This window comes from Coptis chinensis, chromosome 9 (assembly GCF_015680905.1).
Source record: "Coptis chinensis isolate HL-2020 chromosome 9, ASM1568090v1, whole genome shotgun sequence".
Lineage (NCBI taxonomy): Eukaryota > Viridiplantae > Streptophyta > Magnoliopsida > Ranunculales > Ranunculaceae > Coptis > Coptis chinensis.
Window position 1 is genome coordinate 55,911,177 of NC_141464.1, and position 6,000 is coordinate 55,917,176.

Here is a 6,000-nt window from a genome sequence, read left to right on the forward strand (position 1 = left end):
TGAATCAATGAAAACCCTCCCCGTTTCATTATAAACACCTTCGGACTAAAAGTCCCTTCCGAATAGGAATTCTCGAGCCACTGATACTTATATTATGCCTTCTAAGTCTATGAAATAACTTGAATCATCCAAATTCTTAAACGATAGTTGAGGAGTTTTGAACCCAGTTATGGAAGCGGCCTTGCCGAACTTTATATATCCTGAGGTCTCCCACTCTCCCACATTTAGAAGTCTTTTAACTGTTAACTACCAACACTCTTAGATTTACTTCAAAGCCAAGTTTCAACTTTTCTATCTAGCTAATTTTGATGTTTGCAGGTGCCGAGTAGCAAAGTTGGTAAAACCTTTGGGTGATGATACCAGAGGTCTGGGGGTCGAACCCCGCCAGCATCAAAGAGTTACTGATCACATTTAAAACAGGTTTGCCAATCAAAAAAATTTTTTTTTTGATGTTTGATTGCCTAACTAATTCTCAATATAGAAGAAGCTCTGCATCATTGTACACTTGTATATAAATAATTAATTATTGTCTCATAAAGTTGAATTACCACCCTTTCTTTTTGAAACCAAGTTACCAACTTCTCAAGTTTATTTCAGTTTTAACTGACTTATCGATGTTTCACCGACCCCCAAACTAAGAGATTGTGCACGCCATTTTTTTTTTTTTTAATAATCTAGTATTGTGTTTGCATCCCTAGAAACATAGACTTACTATCAAGCTTAGCTAACCAACATCATTCCAACTGTGTTCAAGTGTGTGCACTCAAAATGGAACCCGCAATAATAGCTAGGCAAAATGAAATGCAAGCAGCAAAGCGCATTGAGTTTGACTCATGCCCCCACTAATCTACCTTTCATTAGGATTAAGGGGCCTCCTTATATTATTCGCTTAACTTTCTTTGAATTTGTTGTCATACTTTTTCATTAAGTACATCACATCATAAGCGCAGCAATAGGTAGGTTGGTAGGGGTAGATATATGTAGATAAAAATAGTTCTTGTGCGTTGTAACTCTAATTTAATCAGCAGTGTGCCAAAAAATGACAAATCTTTACTTTTGTCTTGTTTAGTTTTGTAATGAAGCTAATTGCTCCGACTCCACAAGATTGCTAAAAGCATTTTTAAGACAATCTAGCATCCTTAGATATGGAAGCCTGCAGATTTGTCCCAGTTTCATCTAGTCAACCAAATAGAGCATTTTGCTTTTGTCACGAAAGTGATGATGAATTCATAGGGCTTTATCCCCCAAAAAAAAAAATGAATTCTTAGGGAAAAAGAAAATAAGTGACATAGAAGATAACCAACAGTTTGTTATCAAAGAATAAGGGGAGACCAACTTTTTGATGTTCCTAATAACTAATACTAAGTATTTTCCTGAGTCGAGCTGGTGAACTTTCCTTGTTGGTACATGAACCATTCTGAAATCTATACTGAAAGTTAACACATTCCTTGTTGAACTTATGAACCATATTCATAGCATTTGATCCTTTATAACCATGTGGACCATCTGTTTTTGAACTGCTTCAACAACAGCAATTAGAAAAATAAAATAAAAATAAAAATAAATATCTATACAAATTTAAAATCTCTAGAGACTAGAGCTGGATAACAAATCAAGATATATATATATATATATATATATATATATATATATATATATATATATTTTTTTTTTTTTTTTCATTATCGTTGGTTCAATGCGAGTAGCATACATCCGTAAGACCGGATACTAAAACCAAGCACCACACCAAAGAATATGTAAATTGCTTGATAGCCAATTGCATTTGTAATGGGCATGACTGATAAAAAAAAGGCAAGGCATCAAGTCCGATAGAGCGTGCTATTATATTGCACCTGAGGTGTCTACATGAAGAGATACTCAAAGGACTTTCCAGATCTTTCAAACTCCAACATCTTTGAGAGCAACTTCACGCTTTGGGAGACAATGGGTTCAAAGATCCTTTGCAAACTCCTCAAGAAGCTCGACACTTTGGCTATTTGCAATTGATCCAAGTGCTTCAGCCGCTTCATGTCTAACCATCGGATGCTCACTAACATTCTTAAGTACTCTAGAAAGGGCGTGGCGGCTTTATTTTGAAGTCGGCCTAAGACATATGCTACCTCATGTTGCGAAGAGCACTTCTAGCACCTAACGAATCAACTATGGCACCGAGAGCTACATCTTCACAACGATTTTGAAGAGCAAAGAGAGCCGCATATCGCTGATACATGTCTCTCTCTTCATCCGTAAGAACTTCCCTTAGTTGATCTACGTAAACAACAAAGAAGCAGCGGTCGGGTGGATCAACAGAAAAGAAACGGTGATGCAACCTCTTTTGTTGAATCCTCATTTTGACAAATATTCTTCTTGTTTGCTATATTCTTTCAAGAGCCAACTCACATGTTTCTCTCACCTCCCGAAAGGGGATCCGACACCAATGTCTTTTCTAGAAGGGGAATATTACCTTCCAAACCAATTGCCCCAAGAGCTTCACTTAAACAACATTCCACTCGCATTCCAAAGAACATAAAAGTATCGGTTAAACCTCGATTCGAGATCATCTCATCAAACCACAAAGCTAATCTTAGAGATATTACCTATAGCTCGAAGTGACATTTTGACAACAGTCCCATCCGGTTGCTAGCGGAGGATTCTTGTTGCTCTGCAATCACGAAGGTCAAACCCATAAAATGAAAAGGAGAAATAATAAGGTGTGTCTTTGTAGATACTTGCATTTGTCTTATAATTTATTTTGGAGAAACATGGATGTTACGGGCGATCCACAAAAACAAAGCACAAAGCATATTGCTTTCGGTTTTAGAAGCGGTAAATCATTTCAAAACTTTTTGTCTATCAGGTAATACGAATTTTTCAAGCATTGTTGTCAGAGAGAATTAAACTAACTGAAAATACATGGAACCAATTGATTGACGGAAGCAGATCCTTTCAGCACACTCACCGGAAACTGGAAGATTGATACTACAAAATTCGACCTTTGCCAAGCCATTAATATCAGTGACTTGAATATCGGTGTGGTGCTTTGTATTAGAAAAAGCAAAACCCACGCCAGTAGAAGCCAAAACTCTTGAAGTAGAGTGATGTTCCATTCTACTCTCTGAGAAGAACTAAAATGGATTGTCAAAGAAAATGATCCAATTTCTTTTTCTTTGAAAGGCGGCCATTTTAACTTCTTTGCGATCAAACCTGCGAGGATTGAAATTATCAGTGTCATTCATTGCCTCTAAATTTCTAATTATTTCCCAACACTTCGTAGTTTAATTTTGACATCACTCTATTATTCTTACTTTAATTTTGGATGAAGAGAAGAATAAGAGAGAGGGTTTGAAGAGATGATTTTTTTTTTGTTGCAGGGAAGTGTTTTGTAGAATTGAAAAAAGAGTATGGAAAGAGAGGTCTTTATCTATTTTGGGTTACGAACAATTGAAATCCGCAAAAAAGGGCGTAGAATTCCTTTTTTTATGCCGAATTATTGTAAAATCTGATGTGTCAGTTTCAGAGAAAAAAGGGGGACTGACGTGGGTCACTGGGAGCATTTTCCACTACTCAGTATTAATAGTCTTTGATAGTAAAAGCAATAGAGCAGCAAATTAAAACTTGGTGATTAGGGCAACCTTGAGTTGTGTAGGGTTGCAATGCGACACCAATCACACCATTGTACAGTTACCATTTTAAGTTATGATGCTAGTATAGTATGACTACCATTTAATTACGTCTTGGTCACAACATTATATTGATTCTTGAACAATCTCCAACTAAAAGTTCACCATTTCTTAATTTCAAGACAAAGGATGAAAGAACTAAAAGTAAAATAAAAAAGGGACAAAGCAAAAACACCAAAAGGAAAAAGAGGAAGCCTAACATATTGCACCAATGAGACATCAAGCAAAACAAACCCTACAACCCATTATCTTGTGCCTCCCAAAATTAATTTTACAAAGGGAAAAATAAATCAGAGAAAAGAAAAAATTAATGTGCAGAACATACAAAAGAAACTAAAAATAAAATTACAAAATAATCAGCTACCACCGTCGTAATCCCTTCAATCTTGCAAGTTTGCTAGGGCTCACCTACAAAATTTGTAGGACTATCTCTATTACTAAATTACACCATAATTACCCTGGCCTCTTAAATTAGACCAGTTTTTTTTTCTACCACTAAATACCCTTGATATAATATTAAAACAAATTATGCAATGCCTTTAAAATAGACTACTTTGTCATTTCAATTTTTTTTTCCACTTATGCCCTTGAGTTGAAAGAATACACTTAAAGACTTTTGTGTAAATTCAAATCAACCATATAATAAAACCAAAATATCTATAAAACAAGCCCATCCAACATATAACACAACCAAAATATCCATAAAACAAATTAAAATAACACATCGGAAGTATCCATAACAAAACAACGTATAAAGAAACCAAAGTAACACGTCTAAAATCCAGACTTGACTAATACAAAATAAAATACTTCCAAGTCCAAGATAAAAATGACACTATGTGTCTACTAAAAGAGGAGAAATGACCTTTAACAATGAGGGGGGAAGGGTACGAAAGTGATTATAGGGCTCAGGCAATTTGCAAGAACCTTCAGTAATCGCCTTAATATAAACCAAGAATTTTCCATCCCCTAAAGTTCTATCCCCAATCTTAATTGTTGGATCAACTTGTTTCACCCACCCAGATGCAACCTTTCTCAAGGGCCAAAAGGCTCTCACATTGACTTCAACATTCATGTAATTGACTTCAGCATTCACGTAATCGGGTCCCTTAAAAAATAGATAAAAAATAAAATAAAATAACATTAGTTAAAAGTTCAAATACACAAACCATTAAATTTTACTATTACTATGAGAATAAAATAAAGCCATACATATTCGTACCCGAGAGAATATATCTTGTGATCCAGAAGAAGAGGGTCCAACAGGGAAATTACATGTGGGTTAATTGTGGCATCTGGCGGACAAGATTCTGCACCGTTTCATTAATCTGATTTACTTTTTTGTCAAATGAGTCCTTCAGCTCATCAATTTTCTTTTCAAACTGATCTTTTAACTCCTCAATGACCTTAATCTGTTTCTAATATCTTTTCCTATATGGAGCCGAATGCTTAAATGAAGACTTAGAGACACTAGAACCCCTCTTGAGTCTTTACCAACAACCTGTGTACTTGGAGAAACCTAATTAAGTTTTTATAACGTCAACGATTTTACTTCGAGGAACAAAAAGATTAAAAAAAATAAAAAAAAAGGGCAAAGTATAAATTCATACCTATGTCACAACATCATTGTCGTATGCTTCAAAGTCAGAGTTGGAGGTCGTGTTAGAGTTCGAAGGGGAACGTTGAGAAATCTTATCCTATTCAATGGAAAACATAAAAGCATTCTAAAATCATATAGATAACACTAACCATACACTTATATATATATATATATATATATATATATATATATATATATATATATATATATATATATAATGGTTCGGTGAATAGTATCTTTTCCCGATACTGCCCCTATAAAGTTTTGATAATTACGGTCGTGTGTTAGAGGTTAGGTTCGTAATAACGTGTTTGAGTGAAGGGTAAAATGGGCAGTTGACCAGTCAATTTCAGACATGTCTCCTCAATTTTAGCACATTGCCATCCGTTTTGCAAAAAATTACAATGTTTTGACACTGCCCAAAACAATTGACCTGTTCTCAGTTTTGCAAATATTTGCAAAATTGCCACTACCCGGGTTTTATACTTTTGTGCTGCCCGGACCAAAAAGCTAACCAAAAATTGTATTTTGCTGCCCGAAAAAAAAGAAAAGAAATAAAGAAAATCTGATCGCACACGTGGCGAATGCCACGTGCTAGTTTACTAGTGTATATATATAGGGGTTGGCTACCTTGACAGGTTAAAATGACAGCTTATCTTTCCAGCCCGTTACATCTGTTTGATCCCATCTAATCCAATGGCTAGATCACGCACCCAAACT

The 6,000-nt window shown here is 35.3% G+C and overlaps 1 pseudogene; it reads right to left on the reverse strand.

Moving 5' to 3' along the window:
• Nucleotides 1–1,862: 1,862 nt before the first annotated feature.
• LOC147476824 (deoxyhypusine hydroxylase pseudogene) lies at nucleotides 1,863–2,516 on the reverse strand (annotated as a pseudogene).
• Nucleotides 2,517–6,000: the final 3,484 nt, after the last annotated feature.